This window comes from Eschrichtius robustus, chromosome 3 (genome assembly GCF_028021215.1).
Source record: "Eschrichtius robustus isolate mEscRob2 chromosome 3, mEscRob2.pri, whole genome shotgun sequence".
Taxonomy (NCBI): Eukaryota; Metazoa; Chordata; class Mammalia; order Artiodactyla; family Eschrichtiidae; genus Eschrichtius; species Eschrichtius robustus.
The window spans coordinates 71,489,511-71,515,664 of NC_090826.1; positions in this window are offsets into that span (position 1 = coordinate 71,489,511).

Sequence of the window (26,154 nt, forward strand, 5' to 3'; positions counted from 1 at the left end):
AATTGTACAGTAGACCATCTTTAAGTGATTTACTTGGGGTTATGTGATTTTAAAAGCAACATATAAATGCATAGCAGAATTTTGGCAGATGAAATTGTGTTGTGTTTACTTTCAGGCACTCAATGATGATAAACAGTTATTTAGTACAAGTAGTATGCCCGATGGTGCAGAGAACACTGAATTAGATACGGTTCCTGCAAAGCAGGTTTGAAATCTAAATACAAATTAGAGAGGCAGGGTATAAAACACCCTGAAAAAGTCTAACATTCTACCCATGTAAAGATGTCATCGTGGGTATTCTGAGTGTACTTTCAGACATAATTTGTAAAATTTCTTAACTGCACATATGAATATTATAAATAGAGTCATATTTACCCAAATTTGATACGTGCACAGATGTAAAAATGTGGATCTCAGACATGCAATTTAAGGGTGGTACATTTAGCTGCTAAATACAGGTATCCACCTGAAAATTGCTATCTTTTCTGCTCATCTCCTTTACATTTTAAATTCCTTCCAATTCCTTTTGAAATTACAAGTTTGACTAAACATACAAACATTTTTTGTTCCTGAATAATGTGTGTCAAATATATATTTGAGTGAAAGTTCCTGTAAATAATTTTTAAATTTTGTATATCCTCTCTGTAGTTGCTGTTTGCTCACATTATGAAAACATTTTACTTTTTTTTTAATTGACAAAATGAAAAATTGAAGAGCCGTGGAGAAAAATGAAATTCTTCATGTGAACAATTGTGTCACATTGATGTCTTGAAACAAGAAAGATTTCTGTTATTTATTTACCAGAGGTAAGTACAGGTAATTTCATTGTGCATCTATTTTCTCTAAGGAGGGAGGAAGTGTGGTCAGCTAAAACAAAGCATTGAAATGGGGAATCATCAGCCTTAACTTCTATTCTCATCTTTATCTTCAGAATTTTCTCTGACTCTTAGAAACTCACTTGATTACCGTGATCCCAGTTTTTTCAGTTCTTCCGTTGTTCCTTGTGGTTGTTGCTTTGTTTTTATAATGGACACAATCAAACTTATAGATAAAATTATTTGAGTTCTTTCATTAGAATATTTTAATTGGTCTGGTCTATAAACACAATATACTGATAAAACGAGAGCCAATACAATCATACGCCATTCAGGAATATAATCATTCACCATTATAGCCAAACGTTTAGTGAGAGCCTACTGTATGCCAGCCACTGAGCTAGGCACTGCATAAACATATTTGGTCCTTAAATCAAAATATACTTAAGAAACTGTCATTCTGTGAAAACATAAACTTCCCAGCAGGCTAATACTGTATGAATTAAGGATAATTATCCATAAAAAGATTGCTGTGCATTTTAAATACAAAGAACTCCTTTATTTTTGAAAAATACTTGTTAAACACAAAAAATATCAAATCTCTTGAACTGTTTTTATTCTGTTTTCAAATTACTGTTTTTAAATTTGTGGAGTATCTCCATTGAATTACATATATCTGTGCCTTAATACATATATTAATTGGAACTCACAGTAACACTATTTCTTTTTTTTTTTGGCCTTCATGTATTTTCTTTTTTTTTTTTTTTAACATCTTTATTGGAGTGTAATTGCTTTACAATGGTGTGTTAGTTTCTACTGTATAACAAAGTGAATCAGCTGTACGTACACATATATCCCCATATCCCCTACCTCTTGCGTCTCCCTCCCACCCTCCCCATCCCACCCTTCTAGGTGGTCACAAAGCACAGAGCTGATCTCCCTGTGCTATGCAGCTGCTTCCCACTACCCATCTATTTTACATTTGGTAGTGTATATATGTCAGTGCTACTCTCTCACTTCGTCCCAGCTTACCCTTCCCCCTCCCCATGTCATCAAGTCCATTCTCTACGTCTGCATCTTTATTCCTGTCCTGCCCCTAGGTTCTTCAGAACCATTTTTTTTTTTTTTTTTTTTTTAGATTCCATATATGTGTGTTAGCATACGGTGTTTGCTTTTCTCTTTCTGACTTACTTCACTCTGTATGACAGACTCTAGGTCCATCCACCTCACTACAAATAGTTCAGCTTCATTTCTTTTTATGGATAATATTCCACTGTATATATGTGCCACATCTTCTTTATCCATTCATCTGTCAATGGACACTTAGGTTGCTTCCATGTCCTGGCTATTGTAAATAGTGCTGCAATGAACATTGTGGTACATGACTCTTTTTGAATTATGGTTTTCTCAGGGTATATGCCCAGTAGTGGGATTGCTGGGGCATATGGTAGTTCTATTTTTAGTTTTTTAAGGAACCTCCATACTGTTCTCCATAGTGGCTGTATCAATTTACATCCCCACCAACAGTGCAAGAGGGTTCCCTTTTCTCCACACCCTCTCCAGCATTTATTGTTTGTAGATTTTTTGATGATGGTCATTCTGACCAGTGTGTGGTGATACCTCATTGTGGTTTTGATTTGCATTTCTCTAATGATTAGTGATGTTGAGCATCCTTTCATGTGTTTGTTGGCAACCTGTATATCTTCTTTGGAGAAATGTCTATTTAGGTCTTCTGCCCATTTTTGGATTGGGTTGTTTGTTTTTCTGATATTGAGCTACATGAGTTGCTTGTATGTTTTGGAGATTAATCCTTTGTCAGTTGCTTCATTTGCAAATATTTTCTCCCATTCTGAGGGTTGTCTTTTCGTCTTGTTTATGGTTTCCTTTGCTGTGCAAAAGCTTTTAAGTTTCATTAGGTCCCATTTGTTTATTTTTGTTTTTATTTCCATTATTCTAGGAGGTGGGTCAAAAAAGATCTTGCTGTGATTTATGTCAAAGAGTGTTCTTCCTATGTTTTCCTCTAAGAGTTTTAGAGTGTCCAGTCTTACATTTAGGTCTCTAATCCATTTTGAGTTTATTTTTGTGTATGGTGTTAGGGAGTGTTCTAATTTCATTCTTTTACATGTAGCTGTCCAGTTTTCCCAGCACCACTTATTGAAGAGGCTGTCTTTTCTCCACTGTATATGCTTGCCTCCTTTATCAAAGATAAGGTGACCATATGTGTGTTGGTTTATCTCTGGGTTTTCTATCCTGTTCCATTGATCTATATTTCTGTTTTTGTACCAGTAACATATTGTCTTGATTACTGTAGCTTTGTAGTATTGTCTGAAGTCAGGGAGTCTGAGTCTCCAGCTCTGGTTTTCTTTCTCAAGATTGCTTTGGCTATTCAGGGTTTTTTTGTTTCCATACAAATTGTGAAGTTTTTTGTTCTAGCTCTGTGAAAAATGCCATTGGTAGTTTGATAGGGATTGCACTGAATCTGTAGATTGCTTTGGGTAGTATAATCATTTTCACAGTGTTGATTCTTCCAGTCCAAGAACATGGTATATCTCTCCATCTGTTTGTATCATCGTTAATTTCTTTCATCAGTGTCTTGTAGTTTTCTGCATACAGGTCGTTTGTCTCCTTAGGTAGGTTTATTCCTAGGTATTTTATCCTTTTTGTTTCAGTGATAAATGGGAGTGTTTCCTTAATTTCTCTTTCAGATGTTTCATCATTAGTGTATAGGAATGCAAGAGATTTCTGTGCATTAACTTTGTATCCTGCTACTTTACCAAATTCATTGATTAGCTGTAGTAGTTTTCTGGTAGCATCTTTAGGATTCTCTATGTATAGTATCATGTCATATGCAAACAGTGACACTTTTACTGCTTCTTTTCTGATTTGGGTTCCTTTTATTTCTTTTTCTTCTCTGATTGCTGTGGCTAAAACTTCCAAAACTATGTCGAATAATAGTGGTGAGAGTGGACAACCTTATCTTGCTCCTGATCTTAGAGGAAATGCTTTCAGTTTTTCACCCTTGAGAATGATGTTTGCTGTGGGTTTGTCGTATATGGCCTTTATTATGTTGAGGTAGGTTCCCTCTATGGCCACTTTCTGGAGAGTTTTTATCATAAATGGGTGTTGAATTTTTTCTAAAGCTTTTTCTGCATCTACTGAGATGATCATATGGTTTTTATCCTTCAATTTGTTAATATGGTGTATCACATTGATTGATTTGCATATATTAAAGAATCCTTGCATTCCTGGGATAAACCCCACTTGATCATGGTGTATGATCCTTTTAATGTGCTGCTGGATTCTGTTTGCTAGTATTTTGCTGAGGATTTTTGCATCTATGTTCATCAGTGATGTTGGCCTGTAGTTTTCTTTTTTTGTGACTTCTTTGTCTGGTTTTGGTAGCAGGGTGTTGGTGGCCTCGTAGCATGAGTTTGAGAGTGTTCCTCCCTCTGTTATACTTTGGAAGAGTTTGAGAAGGATAGGTGTTAGCTCTTCTCTAAATGTTTGATGGAATTCACCTGTGAAGCCATCTGGTCCTGGGCTTTTGTTTTTTGGAAGATTTTTTTTTTTTAATTTATTAATTAATTTATTTATTTTGGCTGTGTTGGGTCTTCATTTCTGTGTGAGGGCCTTCTCTAGTTGCGGCGAGCGGGGGCCACTCTTCATCGCGGTGCGCGGGCCTCTCACTATCACGGCCTCTCTCGTTGTGGAGCACAGGCTCCAGACGCGCAGGCTCAGCAGCTGTGGCTCACGGGCCCAGTTGCTCCGTGGCATGTGGGATCCTCCCAGACCAGGGCTCGAACCCGTGTCCCCTGCATTGGCAGGCGGACTCTCAACCACTGCACCACCAGGGAAGCCCCTTTTGGAAGATTTTTAATCACAGTTTCAACTTCAGTGCTTGTGATTGGTCTGTTCATATTTTCTATTTCTTCCTCGTTCAGTCTTGGAAGGTTGTACTTTTCTAAGAATTTGTCCGTTTCTTCCAGGTTGTCCATTTTATTGGCATAGAGTTGCTTGTAGTAGTCCCTCACGATCCTTTGTATTTCTCCAGTGTCAGTTGTTACTTCTCCTTTTTCATTTCTCATTCTGTTGATCTGAGTCTTCTCCCTTTTTTTCTTGATGAGTCTGTCTAATGGTTTATCAATTTTGTTTATCTTCTCAAAGAACCAGCTTTTCGTTTTATTGATCTTTGCTATCATTTCCTTCATTTTTTTTTTCATTTATTTCTGATCTGATCTTTATGATTTCTTTCCTTCTGCTAACTTTGGGGTTTTTTTGTTCTTCTTTTTCTAATTGCTTTAGGTGTGAGGTTAGGTTGTTTATTTGAGATTTTTCTTGTTTCTTGAGGTAGGATTGTATTGCTATAAACTTCCCTCTTAGAACTGCTTTTGCTGCATCCCATAGGTTTTGGGTCTTCGAGTAACACTATTTCTAATTAAAATTATTTTATCCCTATTAAGAATGAACCTACTATTCATTCTATCCTCAAGTTTTTTATGCCAGTTTTATGCCAGTTCCGTCTTGGTTACAGTGAAAGATTTTTTTAAAATACATAAAATGTCTTTTTCAAATTGTTGGTTTTGTTTCATGCTGTTTCTTTTTTCATTTGTCATTGAAAATGTTTTTTAGGATTGGATATTTAACAAGAAGTTCTGTGACTTATGCTAGATTTTATTTATATTTTGCTCTTCACACCTATGTTAGATATGAATCTAACTAAGCTATCATAAAAAAGAAATTCTGAAACACAGAGGCTCAAACAAGATAAAAGTTTACTCTTTCACATAAGGGTTTAGATGATGGGACCATTGGTATATGGCAGCTGCACAGTGTCAGGGACGCAGGTTCCCTCCATTTAATTGCTCTGCCATCCTCAACTGTGGTTTCCATCTCCTGACCTAATGTGGCTGCTCCAGCTCCAGCCATCATCTCTGCCTTCAACCAGCAGGAAAAGAGAAAAGGGTAGAGGAATGCATGCTTCTTTCTTTTGAGGTCATAATCTGAAATTTTTGCACATAACTTCTGAAATGATTCATAGTATTTGTTCAGGTACAACCGTACCAGAAGACATAATGAAGTAGTGAGATGCTTGCACCTATGCATAGAATCACTGTGAATATAACAGACACAAATGCAGCTTCATACCAGGATCCTGGTTTATGTCGAGGCAGCATTATTTTGGGTGATTTTCTAAAATGATAAACATACCACTCTTAGTAAAATTTGGAATAAAACAACATAAAAGCTTCCCTCAATTTATGTAGCTTTTGCATTTTTGAAAGAAACAGTGTGTTAAAACAGTGCAAAATAAACCTAAAAACTTTGTATTGGTTGTGAAATAGAATTAGGTTCTAGGCTTGGATAATTGTAAGCAAGTTTTTCACCTACAGAAATGTCTAGCAGAATGTTTGAGGTTCATGGGATGTGGATCAATTCTTATTGTGTGGGACTTTCCTATACTTTATGGTACATTTACCATCCCTGGCCCTGACCATGCAATTCACTCCTCTAGTTACTGTAACAACCAAAACAGCTCCACAAATTTCTAAAATGTCCCCTAGGGACAGTACAACTTATATAGATAGCTCTAGAGCTACAAGGTATGTTGACACCTGGTCTAACTTCCAACATAACACAGATAACAATTTTAACATATAGTTTGCAATGGTGTAATGAAGGATCATCAGATTTCTAACCATTAATATCTATATCATTGCCACCCATCACCGAGTGCTGCACATGCAAGGCTTCTTTTAGGACAACATGCCACTTACCAGTACCAGATCTTGTACTTGGTATGAATTTAAGCTGCTATATAAAGGAACCCTAAATTGGCCAGATGTTTATTTCCTTCTTATGTATAAGTTTTCCTAGGCATTCCAGGACTGATATGTACAGATTGATAATTTGGGGACCTTGGGTACATCTTTCTTTTTGCTCTGCCATTCTCAAATATATTTTCATTTCATGCATCTAACATGGCTGCTCTAGCTCTTGCTACTATACCTGTATTCCAAGAGTGAAAAGGGAAAAGATTTTTTTAAAAGGCATAATCTTTCCCTTTAAAGGAAAATCTCAAAAGCTACACAGACAACTTCTGCTTGTATCTCTTTCTCCAGAATTTAATATTTTTATTTTTGAGATTCTAAACCTACAGATTGTTGGTAACTCCAAACATCTGTTAGATATTGTTCTACCAGACAAGTGGCATAGTGAAATGAACCCCAAACTAGAAATTCTAATTCTGGCTGTGCTGCTAACGAGCTGCTAGATCCCAGTCAGGTCATTTAACTTCTATGATTCTGTTTCTCCATCTGCAAAACGAGAAAAGGAGAACTTAATAGGTTATTTCAAATTTCCAAAATCCAGATTATACTATAAAGTCGATTTTATGACTAAACTCAATCCTTAAGCCTTTTTTTTTCCTGACAATTACCCAGTCTATTCAGTCTATTCGTTGTAAGTGATTGATTTATCACTTATCACTAGATAAGTGTCTAGACACTGAATTAGACACTGGAGATTTAATGGTGAACAAGATAGGCACAATTTCTTCCCTTATATAGATAAATAGACAGAAAATAATTGTAGTTTATAGCAAGTGCTATGAAAGAAATGTATACATGTCTAAACAAGAGCCTAACAGAGGTGACCAAGTTTAGATAGGGTGATCACAAAAGCCCAAACAGAGACCTTTAGGGGAGAATGAGCTGGCTATGCAAATCGTGGGGATGGGGAGAACATTCCAGACAGAGGGAACAACCTGTGCAAAGGCTGTACAACAGGGAGGGGGTGGGATGGGGTGGGTGGAATGACCAGGGTGGCTGCAGAATAGTGAGGGATGAGGGAGAAGGAAAGTGACCCAAGAAGAGAGTGTAAAAATAAACAAGGGGCTTCCCTGGTGCCGCAGTAGTTGAGAGTCTGCCTGCCGGTGCGGGGGACACAGGTTCGAGCCCTGGTCTGGGAGGATCTCACGTGCCACGGAGCGACTGGGCCCGTGAGCCACAACTGCTGAGCCTGCGCGTCTGGAGCTTGTGCTCCGCAACAAGAGAGGCTGCGACACTGAGAGGCCCGTGCACCGCGATGAGGAGTGGCCCCCGCATGCCGCAAGTGGAGGGAGCCCTCACACAGAAACGAGGACCCAATGTAGCCAAAAATAAATAAATTAATTAATTAATTAAAAGAAAAAAAAAATTTTTTTAAATAAAAAATAAAAGAAATAAACAAGGACGGGATCATACAGATACTAATAGGCCCTGATAATGAACTTGGATGTATACCAGTTTATTTTCAGGGACAGGTTAAGACATTGAAGTGGGGGACCTCCCTGGTGGCGCAGTGGTTAAGAATCTTCCTGCCAATACAGGGGACACGGGTTCGAGCCCTGGTCCAGGAAGATCCCACATGCCGCAGAGCAACTAAGCCCGTGTGCCACAACAACTGAGCCTGTGCTCTAGAGCCCACAAACCAAACTACTGAGCCCACGTGACACAGCTACTGAAGCCCACGTGCCTAGAGCCCGTGCTCTGCAACAAGAGAAGCCACCGCAATGAGTAGCCCGTGCACCGCAACAAAGAGTAGCCCCCGCTCGCTGCAAATAGAGAAAGCCCACGTGCAGCAACAAAGACCCAACGCAGCCAAAAATAAATAAATTTAAAAAAAGACATTGAAGGGGTTCAAACGGGAATTATGTGAATTAATTTTCAGTTTAGTGTCATATCTGCTTTTGGCGAAAGGAAATAAAAGAGAGAGGAGAAAAAATAATCCAGGGAGAAATGATAGCAATTAAGACAGAGAGGTGGCAATAAGAGAGAGAGAGAGAAAAATCTTCCACAAAGTTCAGTTTAAAAGGTTTAATTATACGTCATATTGCAGAATGAAGAACCAATCACATTTTTAGATCCTACCATATGTCCCGTATGGCAGACACATGATTGTCGCTGCCCACTGGGAACTGATAATTTATTAGGGGAACAATTAACAAATAAAAAATCATATCAGTAATCTCATAGAACCTCCCCTGACACCCTATAAAAAGTCATTTTTTTGTGTTAACGGAAAATATGTAGAAATATGAAAATATTTTTATGTTATATCATTGCTGGTGCTTATTGTATTTATAGCCTGATTTTCCTGTGGCAGTAACCAGAACGTGAGCAACGTTCAAATAGGTGTTTCATTCTTTTCCACATACATACTTTTTCTTTAGGAAAAATTTAGGCCAGGTCTTAGACATGGGGTAGATACCAGATTGTAGCAGTTGCTGGGAAGGTTAAAAGAACACTCAATTTAGACATTACCAGCATATCCAAGCTCTCACACACAACTGCCTACAAAGATCCTGAACTCTGGCCTCTTCACAGATCCACATTTTTTAAAAATTTAACTGTAGTTGATTTACAATATTGTATTAGTTTCAGATGTTCAGCTTCAGGTCCTTTTCCATTATAGGTTATTATAAGATATTGAATATAGTTCCCTGTGCTTTACAGTAAATACTTTTGTTTATTTTATTTATATTGTGTATATCTGTTAATCCCATACTCCTAATTTATCCCTCCCCCTCCCCTTTCCCCTATGGTAACCATAAGTTTGTTTTCTTATGTCTGTGAGTCTGTTTTCGTTTTTGTAAATAAGTTGATTTGTATTATTTTTTTAGATTCCACATATAAGTGATATTATATAATATTTGTCTTTCTCTGTTTGACTTATTTCACTTAGTATGATAATCTCTAGGTCCACCCATGTTGCTGTAAATGGCAATATTTCATTATTTTCTATGGCTGAGTAATATTCCATTGTATGTATATACCACATATTCTTTATTCATTCATCTGTCAATGGACACTTAAGTTGCTTCCATGTCTTGGCTTTTGTAAATTGTGCTGCTATGAACACTGGGATGCATGTATCTTTTTGAATTGAGTTCTTGTCTTTTCCAGATATATGCCCAGATATATGTTCTTGTCTTTTCCAGATATTTTGAGTGGGATTGCTGGATCAGATGGTAACTCTATTTTTAATTTTTTAAGGAACCTCCATACTGTTTTCCATAGTGGCTGCACCAACTTACATTCCCACCAACAGTGTAGAAGGGTTCCCTTTTCTCCACACTCTCTTTAGCATATATTATTTGTAGACATTTTGATGATGGCCATTCTGACCTGTGTGAGGTGATATCTCATTGTAGTTTTGATTTGCATTTCTCTAATAATTAGCAACATTGAGCATCTTTCCACGTGCCTGTTGGCCACCTGTATGCCTTCTTTGGAGAAATGTCTATTTAGGTCTTCTGCCCATTTTGTGATTGGGTTGTTTGTATTTTTGATACTGAGTTGTATGAGCTTTCCGTATATTTTGGAAATTAAGCCCTTGTCAGTCACATAGTTTGCAGATACTTTCTCCCAGTTTATAGGTTGTCTTTTCATTTTGTTTATGGTTTCCTTTGCTGTGCAAAAGCTTGTGAGTTTGATTAGGTCTAATTTGTTTATTTTTGCTTTTATTTATTTTATTTATTTTGAGAGACTGATCTAAGAAAATATTACTAGGATTTATGTCCGAGAATGTTTTGCTTATGTTCTCCTCTATGGAGTTTTATGGTGTTGTACTATATTTAAGCCTTTAAGCCATTCTGAGTTTATTTTTGTGTGTGGTGTGAGGGAGTGTTCTAACTTCATTGATTTACATGAGACTTTCCAGCTTTCCCAACACTACTTGCCTAAGAGACTGTCTTTTCTCCACTACATATTCTTGCCTCCTTTGTCGAAGATTAATTAACCGAAGGGTGTGGGTTTATTTCTGGGCTCTCTATTCTGTTCCACTGACCCACTTGTCTGTTTTTGTGTCAATACCACACGTTTTGATTACTGTAGCTTTGAAGTACTATCTAAAGTCTGGAAGGATTATGCCTCCAGCTTTGTTCTTTTTCCTCAGGATTGCTTTAGCAATTCTAGGTATCCTGTGGTTCCATATCAGTTTTAGGATTATTTGTTCTAGCTCTTCACACATCCACTTTTGTGAACACTTCCGCCTAAATAATAGAGAAACTCATAGATGGCCAACATAGGCTATTTGCTTTCTAGAAATTATAAGAAACTGATTTAATTTCAAATAAGAAAATTAGACCAAATATAGCAAATGCTCTTATTTAAAATAACCAGTGCACTGTATTAGGAATATCTTTTCAAAGAAATATCTTGGAATAAACTGAGAGTAACTTGCCTCAGACTTAAAAGTCCTAGATGAAGGACTACACTTTTGCTACTTAAATTATACTTTGAGGCAAATTTTCAAAAAAATATTGACATTGGAGAACTTCTTGTGATAGCCTCATGGCATAGGGTTTGCACTCGATACCACGAGTTCAAAAACTACCTGACTTTCACATTCGTAACAATAACCCCTGTTCTTATGGATGATAATGTGGATGGCCGTCTGAGTTTGTCAAGCACAACTGGGATAAGAAAAATTAAAAGAAGTCATTCTCTTTTATTTTTTTTTTTCTTCAGTTTAAATTTTATTTTACAAAAAGAAATAAAGAAAACTGATAGGCAGTTATACTGACTTACAGTTGTTCTGTTTGCTTTTTTAAAAAAGTGACATGAAACACAAGTAGAAATAAATACATCATAGAAACAGCCAGTTGCCCAGTCTAGGGGGCAGGAGCACCTACCCTGCTGAGAGAGGAGGGAAGCCCATGATCACACCAGCAGCTGGAACACCCAGCTACAGATGTTCCTCAAAGAAGTCATATGGGCCATTCCCATTCCCATAGTGCCTTTTGCAAGAGTAGGGAATGGTAGTTCTGATATCCTGGACACAATTTAAACTGAGTAATAACACTTTGCCTACTTAAATGCCCCCTGTAGTTTCAATTAGCTGGGCATGCTTCTGAACATTCTTTTGCTGTTAGGCGAGGCATGTTACAGCTGGCATGCATTGCTTCCGTGGTGAATAAAAGGGTGTTCTCGTGAGTAAAAGAGTGTTCTCATCTAGAACCAACTTTTCAAACCCGTGCAAGAGTAAGGATATAATTTAAACATTTATAATGTACAGTGTGGCGACCATAGTTACTAACACTGTATTGAATAATTGAAAGTTGCTAAGAGAGTAAATCCTAAAAGTACCCAAGAAAAAAAATTCTGAAACTTTATATGGGGACAGATGTTACCTAGACTTGTTGTGGTGATCATTTTGCAAGTATACAAATATCAAGTCATTATGTTATACACCTGAAATTAATATAATGTTGCATGTCAATTATACAGCAATAAAAAAATAAAATAAACAGGCCCTAATTTGCAATACATTTTCTGAATAGTAGGGTCAATAACACTTGTATAACATTTCTAATCCTAGGAAAGGCATAAAATCCAAGAATATAGTGGTCTACCCTTTTGATTATCAATTCAATAAATAGAGTCATGGCATTATTGCTGTTGGATGCCTAGTTAATAACCACACAGTAACACTCCAAAGCTCAAAAGAAATATAAAGGATATTCATAATTCAGCAATGGATTATTCAAATTTTACAGTAGATATGTCAGCAAATAATACTGGTTAAAGAAATCATATTCCCCTAATTCAACATTTCTTCCATTGTTTCACAGAAAACTGGTGTCCTTGAAGATCTTAGCAGATGTCCATCAACAACAGTTTATGTTATCTAACAAGTTTGGGATATGCTGGGTTGAATAAAGTTAAAAACGTTTTATTTTGTTTTCACAATGCCTTAATAATATGCTAATTCTTATTTTGACCTCCAAGAAAAGGATACAGTATGTGGAACTATATTTTCCCAATTCATGTGACTATAGAACCCTGGAACATGTGTTACTATACATGGTATGTAGTTACACTGATTATCCTCTCTGCTTGCCTTAAGGGTCTCGTTCTCTCACTTCCCTCAAGTCATTTGCTCAAATGGCAACTTCTCGGTGGTGCCTACTCTCACTAACTTGTTTAAAATGCCAACCTCTACCCTTACCCATTTGGCAATCCTGGTTCCCCTTATCTTGCTTTACCTTTTATCCATTGCATTTATCATCTACATAATTATGTAATTTATTATGTTTATATTCTGACTCCTTCCATTAGAAAGAGAGCTTCAGGAAGGCAGGAACTTTTACTTTTATTTTACTTTGCTGCATCTCCAGTTGTTAGAACAGGGCCTAGCTTATATTAGGTTCTCAGTAAATATTTGTTGAATGAAGAAAAAAAAGGGAATGTTTTTCACATGTTTTTAAAAGTCAAGATGTGTCGTGTAAACGATATGTTTCCTTTTCTCCTGTTAATGATGTATGTTACAGTCAGTTATGTCTTAGAATCTAGGAAATATTATCAGGTGACACTTGCATTCTTTTGGAACTCACTGCTGCCAGAATTGATTTAGTATGTGTTAAGAAAAAAAGAGTTTAATGTCATTTATGACTTTTCTTTCTCTAATTTTTAGCACTCCCCGTCCTCCACCTGAAATTAATTTCTTGCCAAGTTGCCACGCCCTGCCAACTCCATTTCAATAATAACTTCCTCATTAATGTCCTTGCCTCCCTTCCCACTAGGAAGGGCACATGGTAGGGGGGATGGCTGGCAATAATGAGGGGAGGAGGCCATAACCTTATCAGAGGTGGCCTTCGATACAATTAGACTTTCTGTGGGAAGCAGTAGTGAGCCACTGTATTGGTTTAAGCAAGATTAGAACTTTAAGAAAGTTATCTCTGACAGTGATGTATCAAATGGCCCAGACATCAGTGTGATTCTCATTTCTAATTCTGCACTAACTCTTAATTTCCCTTCTTGTGATGCTCTTTCCATCGATTTCTCATCTACTCTCTCTTTGGTCACCTACTCACATCTCAGACCTACTAGTTCTCCAAGAGTCTGCATATGCAGCAAAGACACAGGCTCAATGATATCCCTGTCCCATCTCCTCTGAGATCTTTTTGGCCTCCATGCATAGACTGACCAGAAGAAAAGGGTCAAAGGGAGGAAGGGGAGAAAGAGAGAAGCTTGACATATATTTCTTATTATGATCTCCAAATATTCTGATATAATGTAAGTTAATCCCATTTTACAAATGAGGGAACTTCAGTTCAAAAAGATGAAGTATTTGGGAATTCCCTGGCAGTCCAGTGGTTAGAACTTGGCACTTTCACTGCCAGGAGCCCAGGTTCAGTCCCTGGTTGGAGAAATAAGATCCTGCAAGCCATGCAGCGCGGCCAAAAAAAAAAAAAAAAAAAAGCAAGAGAGAGAAAAGATTAAGTATTTTACTGAATTTCACGTAGGAAGTGAGGTTCAAGCCTAAAGCTTCCCAAAAGGATAAGAGAATAAAACTGGCTGACTTTCAATGAACCCATTCTAGAGAGTGAGGTGTATGTTTTACATGAATTATCGCATTTAAATTCCAACAGCCTTATGAGAAGCTGTATTTCTTATCCCCATTTTACAGGTCAGGAGACTAAAGTTAGAAAGATTAAGTAATTTGTCTAAGTTCACACTTCTCGGAAATGGTGATTCTAGGAGTAGAGCCCATTTTATCTAACTGACGCGAGAGGTCCCAACCCCCATATTATCAATTAACTCCAGTGTTTTCCACTATGCCATCTTACTTCGTGTGGCATGGACAAGGGCACATTTCTGGCCCAGGCCTGACCATCACTACATGCTGGTCTGTAGGCCTTGGTATAGGTGAGCCCTCTACCCTCCGCTGTCAACATGCTGGCAGCAGCCATTTATCCTGCCAGTGTTTTGTGGGGAGAAGGAACTGCTCTGGACAGATCAGTGCCCTGAAAATAGAAGGTCCTTTTTACCATGTCTTTTCCTATTTCATTTTAACGATTTATATCCCCTCCACCACCACTTCTACCACCTTCCCCTACAACTGTGGGGAAGGGACAAAACTCTAAAGGTTAAGATACAAAATTACAGTTAAATTGCAACTATCTAAGCAAAAAAGTCCCATATAAATTTTAAATGTTCACCTTTATTTTTCTGCTCAGGACTGTGTGTTGCATGGGGGCTTGGCAGCATTTCATTTGGAAACCCAGGGACTGGCTTCTCCCTTTTTTCTTTCATATTCATTTGCGGTTGGTTTTCTATAGTTGAGGTTTGGGGAAGAGGCATCTAAATTAGATAGCTGTTAATTTGTATCAAAGGAGTTATTACTCAAAATATTCTATGATACAAAGATTGGCACAAATAAAGGCTTAGAAAAATTTAATTCCCATAGATGTGATGATATGACACAATAATAAAGAAAAATCAGAAGCATCACAAATGTATTTACACTATGCTCAGATGTGAAAGAAATGGGGTTACTTTATTTAAGAATCTGGCTTCCTTCACAATCCCACACCCACCAGGTAGTTTAGAAAACATATTTTAGTTAAATTTAAATTGTTGGTTCAATCTTATTTGGTAATTCAGTCCATCTCTTTATGTAACCCAGTTTCTGCCTAGATGAGTCAGGGAAATGCTTGTCAAGAGTTCTGCCCTCTCCACCTGCATATACACACGATGAATAAGGTGTATGTAATCTTATAGGAGGTAGACTCCTCAAGTATATGACGTGTCTTCTAAGCTCTCCTGGTTTGGTCTATTCCCAGAGCTGGTGACATCCTACAGTGACTTGTCCCTACCCTGGGCAATCTGATGCCCTCATTGCTAGAAACTGCCTTTGGTGATAATCATTCATGTTTACTTAACTCTGACAATGCTCTGGGGCACCATTTACGCTTACTGATTGGGCCCTCATCTCCACTTTTGATGACAAAATGTATTCCCTGGCATGTGACTGTGACCTCAATGGGAATTTAGTCTACAGTGGGTGGCTTCATTCCGCTTAGGCAACCTCCTTCGACAAAGTTTCTAGGCAGGTCCTTCAACTACTTTCAGTCAGATCTTTCTGGTTCATTCTGAACCAGGATGCTCCGAAACTTCTGGATAGCTGTCATATCATACACGAGCTGAGGGGGACTCTAAGGGGCTTAAACTCAGACCTTTGTGTGCAAAACCATGTTAAGCCATTAAATTTAATTTGCTGTAACAACCTCCATGTTTAAGCAGAAGTTTGTAAGGCAATAGCTTCCAATATCCTTGTGGAGGGCAAAAGCCACTCTCCTCAGCATTCCCCCCAACCTCACTAGAACATCTCTTCAGTTCTCTTCTCCCACTGAACACCTCCCTACCCCAGGAATTAGTGTAGAGAAGAAAAACTGGAGCAGTGCTCACCTACCTTTCTACCTTCTTCTACCCAGAATCCAATAGGAACTGAGAAGCCAGGCATGTCCTGCCTTCTTCCTAACCTGTCCCACTCTCCTCTCATTTAAGAATCTCTAGTATTTTTTGGCCAGCTTCTCAATATGTTAAAGAAGAAATAAAGGAATTTAGAAAATCCTTTTCTTTCAAACGACCCAAATTTCATGACTACTGTCTCAAAAGAGTCAGCTTCTGAGATCCAAAACTGACCAATGGCTTCTTTGTTCTAACCCTGGGAATGCCCACCTTCTTCCCTGGGGCTATATGCTCAAGAGGTAGAAGGGAACTTGATTTGCAAGGGAACTCAATTTAAAGGAGAAGTGTAAGTACTTTGATTTATTATTTCAAATGATTCAAATATGATTTCAAATATGATTTCAAATAATTCTCATTATAACTCCCACTAAGATAACAACATTAGTCTCTGACTACGTCAGATTCTATGCACCAACATTATTTTATTTTTTTACTTAACTCTTACAATAACCCTATTATGAAAGTCTTATTACACCTATTTTCAGAGAAGAAAACCAAGGCTCAGAATGGTTCACACAGCTGGTAAGGAGTTCTTGCTCTTATCCACTGCAGGCTAGAATAGATTTTTTCAGTTTGACTGCAACTCACAGAAGAAATACAATTTTTGTCACAATCCAGATATACACATAACAAAGCAAGAGTTTCATATAACAATATTTAATTTCCACTCATTTTCTTATATTTCATACAATCTATTCCTTTCCTTTTTTTTTTTTAATGCTGTCACAACCTACTAAATTGACTTCACAACCTACTAAAGGGTCATAATTGACAGTTGAAAAATGCTTCTCCAGCACCTGCAGTATTAGTATTACTGAATTCTAATAGAAATTACATCAAACTATTTAGCCATTTGGAAATCAGGCTAAGGTAATTTTTTGTGTACAAGCTGTAATTGGGAGAGCTTGAGTATGAAAGACTTGAAGCAAGTAAAATAGTGAGTAAAATGTCAATTAAATACTAAGTAGCTTTAAAACTACTTAGCAAGAAGAAATCCAGGTGCTGAATAAACATAGATTTGTAGTTTAAACACTTACCGTTTCACAAAGTCATCTTTTTAAATTTGGCCTCTCAGAACTTACATCTAGATATTTTCACCCTCCATTTTGATCTGCGGACTTAATTATATCTCAGGATTTTAATTTTTTTTCCCCAAGGATTTAGATTAAAATACGGCATTAGTTCCTTCAAAATTTTATTCCAAATCTCTAAATAGTTTCAAAAGAGAAAGGCTTTCCTGAGCTCAAAATTCTTGGATGATAAAGGATTTGTCAGTGGACATTCTGCACTTAGAATAAGCAAGATAAACCTAGGATTGATAACGCCAATTAATAATTTTGGAATGAATGAGTGACATTTCAGGAAACAGAAGGTTCAGAAAATGTTCAAGAATTTCAAGGTCATAAAACCTAGAAAAAGCCAACAGATTTCTGCCTTTTCAGCCCAGGAATCATTATAAGACTGTGTGTTGGAGTACTTTGCTCTAGGCAACTTTCAAGCAAATCAAGAAATGAGCCCTCTCTCATGTTTATTGCACTTTCTAGTTCTGGCTAAGTTATACCTTTGACCTCTGAAGCATTTGCAATACACCAGGATGTGGTTACAAATTGGGTTAGTATTACCAAGCACATCTTTAGGTGTGCTGGAAGCCCTAATCCATCTGTTACCTACTGAAGCCAAATGGATGACATTAGTAGCTCTTAGCTGGAGTTAGGTTTTCAAGATATACAACTGGGGGACAAAACAGATGCTTTTGAAAATAAGGAAAAGAAACTATTCAAAACACAGTAAAAGAAGGGGTACTTGAGTAAATGCTAAGAGACCTGAGTTCTAATGCCACCACCAGCCACCGTAAATTAGTTTTGGAAGCCTTGCAAAGTTACTTGGCCTTTTTAGACTTCAGATTTCTCACCTGTAAGTATCTCCTGTAGCTTTTCATTTGTCAGTGGTCTCGTAGCTACTAATGTTATGCCAAATATCCATTATTACCCTCAAATTGCACATGAGATCAAAATCACCATTTTGGAATCATTTTCCTCGACACTTCAGAGAACTGTATAAATAATCTTTTTTCTAGATACTAGCGCCATTGAGAAGAAACTAGCACTGGGGGTTTCAGGAGAGGGTTAAAAAAAAAAAAAAGGTATAAACAAGGTTGTGGAAGGAGAAACTCATATAACCTGCAGGGGGCACTAAGGTACTTTTAGAGGAAGAATCAGATGAATGGGCATGAAAGGTACCTGTTATCCCAAATGTAAGGAGGCAAATGGGAAGAAAGGAGTAGATGTCTTCATTGATCATTCCTCATATGGTTCTGCTACTTGCTGCTTTCTTTCTCAAGTAGGCAGCCTAGACAGCAATCAGTGATTATAAAAGATAAACTACTAAATGATAGGAGAGGAAAAAAAATTCCAAAAACAGAAGCTTCTTTCTACAGATTTGATAAATGAGCCATTGTCACCTAATAACTCCAGGATTTACCATTTAGTCAGGATTAGGAAATCCAAGGAGAAATGTTCAGAGCTCATGACATATTGATTATTGGCAGAGCAGTGGTAAATTACTGAAAGGAGTCTTAGTTCTTCCTTTATACGGTAGGATCAAAAGGAGATCACAGATGGAAGACTCAGGTCAGTGCCTTATTTTGCAGGATTGCTTCTCAGGAAGGAATGAATTGGATTAAGAATGATGCCCAGGAATGCCCTTACATTTGTATAAACTTAACAGTTTGTAAAGCCCTTTTGTAAAACCCAATTTGCTCCTCTTGATGACCATTTTATATTTGAAGGTTTATGGAGGTTAACTGGTTTGCCTAAGTCACACAGTAAATTTCAGAGAGAGGTCTTTAATGAAAATATTTATTTCTAGTGAGTTTTAATAGATCATTGTGCTGGTCTACCAACCAAGTGTGTTTGGAGGGACTTATTCACAATGGGAAAATTCTGTTACCAGTCCAAGAGCTGTCAATTTATATTTTAAAGTGAAAATCAAATGGCAGATAGTCACAAAGCAAAATAAGGAAAATTTCTCATCACATGCTTTGTAGTTCCAAGAAGCTAACAGGAGTTTTCACAACATTGTCAAGCCAACACAAATGGCTAATCTTAACAGTACGCTAAATTGGCAGTCATGCTGTCTGCCTGATCAACAATATTCCATGCTGCTTGAAATTTATCCTGTTACAACTCCTCTGGGTGAAAGTATCATTTCCAAGAGGTCCCTGTCAGAAAGTAAATAGAATTCTAATAATAAAACTTAATAGAAGTAGAGCCATGCATGCCTTCCCTCCACCTGGCCCTCCCCCTTTTAAAAAGTTCATTTATTTCATATATTTCAAAGCCTGAAAGCCAAAGGGAATCTGGAGTCAAAACAGGAAGAACAAGTTTGGGTGTGAACTCCAGAGGGAAGCCTCAGGTCTCATGATGAGACACAGTGATGTCATGAGCTTGAGAGGGGCTTTGAATTCAGACACAGGGTGGAAACCCAGCTCTGCCCCTTAGAAGTACTTAGACTTATTGAGCCTTATTTTCATATTTGTGAAATAGGGATAAAATACTGATCTTGAAAGCTGATGTAAGGATCAGAAATAATACATGTAAATGTGTGGCACATAATAAATCCTCAGTAAATGGTAACTAGAATTTGGGGTCCCTGAGGCTTGGTGAGAAATGTGGCCCAGAGCAATGTTTAAAGCCCTGAAGACAAGTTTGCCCTCTTCCCAAGCCTGCCTGCAGCTAGCCCTGACTTCAGGTCTTATTGTGGCCTTACATGCAACAGGCCAAAGACTCTGTCAGAAGACATCTTTTGTCTGAGTGTCACATTAAGTTCCTAAGTGTAAGGATTTATTATACTTTGATTTGTACGAGTCCTCCAAGATCAAAGATGGATTCTGAATGTTAGTTGTCAAATGAACGAACAATTGTGGAAATATAAAAGCAAGCAATTCATGTTGCCTTAGGAATAGCTCATTTGCAAAATCTAATATGCTATTACATTGACATATTTCCTCATTTCGTCTATTAAATCCTCCGTGTTAGTAAAACTAGTTTGTCACAACCAAATGGTACAATTATGTACATTTATGTACACATTCTATGTGTATAGTCTGCCTATAGTGTCTAAAGAAAGCTGGGTCTGATTTGAAAAAAATCAGGACATGAAGGTCCAAATTGAATAACAGCCTCTGCATTTCAAATATCTTTGAGTGTAGCTACATTTTAAAAAAAAAAAATCTTCTGAAATTCATACCTATCTAAAACTTTTATTCTTCTAACACATCAGTGAATTAAAAGTTGTTCTTTAAAAAAAAAAAAACCTCAAGTTAAAAAAGCTCTGAACACAGACACCGTGAATTGAAACACCCCCAGGTGAACAGTAGGGTGTAAATGGGACTGCTCATGAGATACTGCACTGGAGGGGGGGATTCACTTTCCTGTTCCCTGATCTGTTGTTCTAATCTTCAATCCAGGACTTGGCCTATTTTATTTGAATTTGCCTGCATTTGGCATGGGAAAAACGTTTATGTAAAGACCAGTGTCTCGCGCTTGTGGTATAGATGAACGCACTAGTTTAAACTCCTCTGTTCACTGTTGACTAAGACCTTGAAGAGTTCTTCAGGCTCTACCAGGCCCTAGAAGAGCCTATTGAGAGTCTCAGCCTTTTTCTTCGTGCTAAGTTCTTTTTTTTGTTAAGCTGAGAAACTCCTAAATTGTTGAAAAGCAGTTGTTTGAAAAGGATTTAACATATTCTCTTGGGGTTTCTGGATGTGAGGGAGATGTATCTGTGCCAGGGATTTGTTGGTCCCTAGCACAGTTAGACCTGGGTGACCTCTCTTTCTAGCTCTAAAAAGGTTTCTGGAATGTGATGGAAACACTGAACTACTTTTCAGAGAAAGCCCTAGCCACCCATTTTCCTTTTCCCTCTGTCTCCCCTCTCAATGTGGATCTCTCTCCATAAATGTTAGTCTATAAAATTAGGATTTCAGGTAATTTGATGCTCGCTAGGTAAATGCTAACCAGATAAGTTAAAAAAGAAGAGAAGAAAAGAGAAGGGAAGGGAAGAGAAGGAAAGGGGAGGGGAGGGAAGGGGAGAAGAGGAAAAGAAAGAAGAAACAAAGCCTAGTCACACCATGAGTTCTGACTAAGGCTAAGTCTGGTCAGATGCCTGAAAGGGTTTGAAATGTTAATTTTCACATATTGCTCAAGTAAGCAAAACTAAAGGCATTTAATTTTTCTAATAACCTCAGACATGGTTTCCTTGTAATGTACTACACAATCTGTATTGATTACTCTGTGGGGGAGATACACATTTAATAAACATGTATTCCAAAATGAAGAGTAAAATCAAAGTTTAAATTATTATTTTTGAAAGCCACTTTTTCCCCAGTGTGTCAAAACAAAATGTCGACTGGGAGAAGAAAAGACTTACATTTCAATTGTTTCTTGAGAAACTAATTCATAGCAGGCATTAAGATGAACAGGGCAAAAATAGGCGGCAGAGGACCAGAGGAAAAAATTCTATACTTTTTCAAACAAGATTGGGTGTGTTCAGGGTGGTTTGGCCGTAGATTCTATACTTTTTCAAAACAAGTTAGATGCAAGGATGTCTTCCATGAGAGCATTTGGGGACAGAAAAAAAAAGCTTAGCTGGAAGTCATAAAGGAAAAATAAATTTTTATGCTTCTGAAAAACAAACAAAAATTTCCAGTAATACTTTAAAATTGTTGAATTCTTAAAAAGATTTAAATATTAATCCACTAAATATGTCATTTATATGCATGTAATAAAGATTAGATTATAAGCTTTTAGCATTATTTACAAAGGACATTATTTACATATAAGCAAATTACTTTGCCAAATTTAAGCAACCGGTTTCTGAACTGTTAGTATTCCCCAAAGCAGTCTATGCAACTATGCAAAAATTTTACACATATTTAATGTTCTTCAAAAGAGGTCTGTAAGAAAGGAAATTGTAAATGTGCAAAGTAGTAAATAGGAGGGATGATTAAAAGCAAAAGCAAATTTATATTTGCAGTAGTAGAGGGTACTGTTGGTTTTGATTTCTTATATGCGTTAATCTGGCATGCTATTTCACCCTTCATGACACACGTCAATACCTTCTTTACGTCTGGCTATTACCACTCATTTAAAAATCTATTTTACATGATTCTTTCAGCCAAAAATGGACCATAATGACACAGAATACAGCATGTGCTTCATAAATTCTGTACGAATCAATACTTTGGCTGGAAATTTGTCAGTCTCTCAAAGTTATGCACCATTAAACTTTACTGTTTTTACAGTGGACCCTTCTTCAAAGTTCAGTACGTAGCTCATGCTGGAGAAACATTTTTAGAGCCAGGAAAGGTTGAGAGAAGCAAAAGCTGCTTGCAATGAGATATGTATCTTCAGATGATGCTTAATTTGCAAAAATGCAAATAGAACAAAAGTTACTTTGCTTAGGTCTGGGTAGGTAGTTTATAAAATTCAGGTTATATTTATCTAAAGGTCACATAGATGATATCCAAACAAGTTTGGAAAATATGAAAAATACCCACCTACTGACCAGATTCCACCTTTCTTCTAATACTCTGACAATTATAGCAGACAGATTCAGACACTGATGACTCCTGAATTCTTCACCCGTTTTACACTGCTCCCTGGATTAACTTGTAATGAGAACACCCTGAGGCCTTTTGTTCTGTCCTCTGTGAGAGGCAGTTGGTGATTGTCATAATGACTTGTCTGTGTGGACACCTTTTCAGCCACACCTATAGGAATTCTAGCTGGAATCATGAACTTACCAAGGGCCTCATCAGCATCAAAAACAAAGGTTGGCAGAGTTCCCTTTTTGAGCTGTCTCCTGCTTACCTCTCTGGTCTCACCAGTCAAAACCTCACTCTCCTTCTAAACACAAGGAATATGTAAAGTACCCAGAACAGACTGAGCTCTTGCTATTGGGTCCAAGACCTTGGTCCTGCAGTTCCCTTTACCTGTCCTGCCCTTTCTCCTCTTAACTATTATTTTCTTTATGATCTCAGAATACTTGTCACCTTCTCTGGGAAGTCGTCGCTTATCACCTTAGTCTGAGTTCAGTACTTCTGTTTTAGTGAACACCCTTATATTGCCCATCATTGTCTTTATATTTAATGAAACTGCCTATTTATTGTCTGGCTTCTCTGTACAATGACAATTTCAGTAGGGACTGTGTGTTAGTTGCCATCATACCTCCTTGCCTAACCCAGTGCCTGGCACATAGTAGGTGCTCAAAAAACCGGTGCTCAAAAAACCATCAGTGAATCATCAACCATAAATGAATGAAATCTTCCATGTGCAAAGTAGAAGGGTAAACGCTAAAAACTCAGAGTTATTAATCTTAGCTCTTGTTCTTAAGGCTTACAATAAGGTAGGTAAAACAGTATAGACAGTGTTTTTTCTTTTTGTTTTTTGTTTTTTAAGAAGAAGGAAAAGAACTAAAAAAATAAATAAATAAGAAAAAAGAAAAATTATTTTCATCAGCTACAAGAAAGTCTTACTTTCTTTGTGACAACACCTCCGATGGATTATTTCTCAAATTAGTCATTTATAGACTACATGAAAAAGTAAAAAATAAATGACCATTTGAATGAAGGAATTATATGAAGTTATAACACCTTTCATAAGTATGGTTTCACTTATTCCTATGACTGAAACGTCTCACCCACTGGTTTATTGACAATGCCTTCAGGGTCACATTGCCACATTAGAGGGTTTTAGATGCAAAGATTCCTTTATGTTCATTCCTTTACCCAGCCTTTCAACTCCAGTATATTTCCAAGTTTGGCCTAGGCTCTTAAAATTTGTTCTTAGGGGGAAAAAAAAGGCCTGATTCTCACTTCCTAAATGAGTTAATATAATAAAGTACTTATAATAGTACCTGGCACCTGGTTAACTACAAATATGTGTTTGTTATTCTTATTTCATACCCCCTGATATCTTCAAATTACCCTTTCAGAAGCACTATATCTAAGCCTAAAAGCAAGTACAGATGGAGAAGAAAAGTGATATAATGAACCTTGCAGCAAATTCTGGGACTATTTCATGCATTTAAAATTATAGTTCAGTGTTCAGCCATTTGAGTTGGCTGCTAAACAATAGGTGTTGTGCCTAGTCTGGGTAGGCGTAAGCAAGCTGGAATCTGGCTGGGGCGGGACCTTCCCAGGCTGTCATTCTGGTCGTGTGCTCTCTCTTACTTCTATAATCTTCACCTCCAATTTTTCTAACGGCCTGCGAGAGGTATGAGGGCTTAGTCATCCTCCCACCATACGCGGAGAGGCAACCTAGCCTGATGGACTTTGGGGTCAGAAATTCCTGCGTTTGAAACTGGCCCCACCATTAGCAGCCCTGAACCTGCTTTTTTTTGTAATTTGTGAAGTTGGAGTTAATAACCAGTCATACTTTAAAATCTCTTGAGGATAAGTGCTAATTAATATAAAATTAATGGCATAGGTATGCTCTGATCTTCATGAGAGAAAAAAACTCTCTTAAGTAGATAACTGATTAATGTCAGTTGTGAAGGATATAAATACTATGAAGAATTGGTATCATGTACAGTTCAATAGTGCTCTAGTGCATCACAGTTATGTGGTCTGTGCCCAATAGGCTATGGCCCATGTTTTTTAAATATGCCTATGTCAACGTTTTTCACTTGTTTAGAATTCAACATGTATTTTTTAACTGAACAGAACTGACAAGAATAAGAGACAATCCCAAAAGAATGGCAGAAATACACTCCAAAACTTTAGTGTCTTATTACTGTTCAAATAATAATTTTCAACATTGCTAAGTTATCTGAGTTCATACGAAAAGATTTTGAAAGAGTCTATCAATAAAGCCCCAAAAGGTCTTGTAGAAAAGAAATGAGTTTCCTGACCTACCATGAGTGGTTAATTTTTCATCTCTAAGAGCAATGTTTATGTCTTTTATTTGGCTCATATGGGGGCGTCATGTACATCACTTCAGGTTGTACATTTCACAGAGGCATCACATCTCGGGGCATTATTTATATCATAAACACCTTTAATATTTTGGCTTTCATATTTATTCTACCTTTGGACTTATACACAATTTTGTGTATTCATTATGACAGTTTTCCAACAATGGCAGTTAAATATCTTGCTCTTAAAAGATCAGAATATTACAGTACTTTTTAGACAGAAAGAAGTCAAGTGCCATGAGGAAGACACAACTTTTTCTAATTCACACAAAGACAGTTGTGTGAGGCTTGCAGCTGCCCTATCTCTACAATGCCTAACAGGGCTGAGCAAACAGTAGGATGTTAACAAACACTTGATGAATGAACAAGTGACTAAACAAAATATTTCAAAGAGTATGAGTATTGTAGAGGATTATAGCAAGAGAAGGCAGTGTTGTGAATGGTCAAGAACACAGACTCTGGAGTCAAAGATACCTGAGCTCCAGTTTTAGTTCTATTGCTGTCTGTGTATCTTGGATGAGTTATTTAACCTTTCTGTGCATCATTTTCCTTATCTTTAAAATGGAAAAATAATAGCATCCATTTTAAAGGGTTGCTGGGAGGACCAACTTAGTACATATAAAACACTTAGTATTGTCCTCTTCAATAGAAGTCTAGAGAATCATATTCTATGGTAAGCGTCCAATAGACTGCTACAGTCTCTATTTTTTAAAATATGCCTAATACACAGTTTTGCATATATTAGTAATTCAACACATATCTTTGGGTTGAACAGAAATGATGAGAATAAGGAAACTGTGGAAATATACTCCTAAAGCTTTAGAATCTTATTATCGTTCAAATTAAGATAAGTGCTCAATAAATGCCTTGGAGATGAAGGTGACAATGGTGAAGAAGAAGGAGAAGGAGGAGGTGGAAAAGAAGGAGGAGGAGGAGGTGCTGGCAAGGACAAAGGATTGGCCAATCAGGAGTCAGAGTCGGAGTCAGAGTCTGCACAACGGCTTACAAGTCCATAAATGAACTGCACCACCACCCCACTCCCAAGCCCATTCCCCTCCAACCCACCTCCCTTC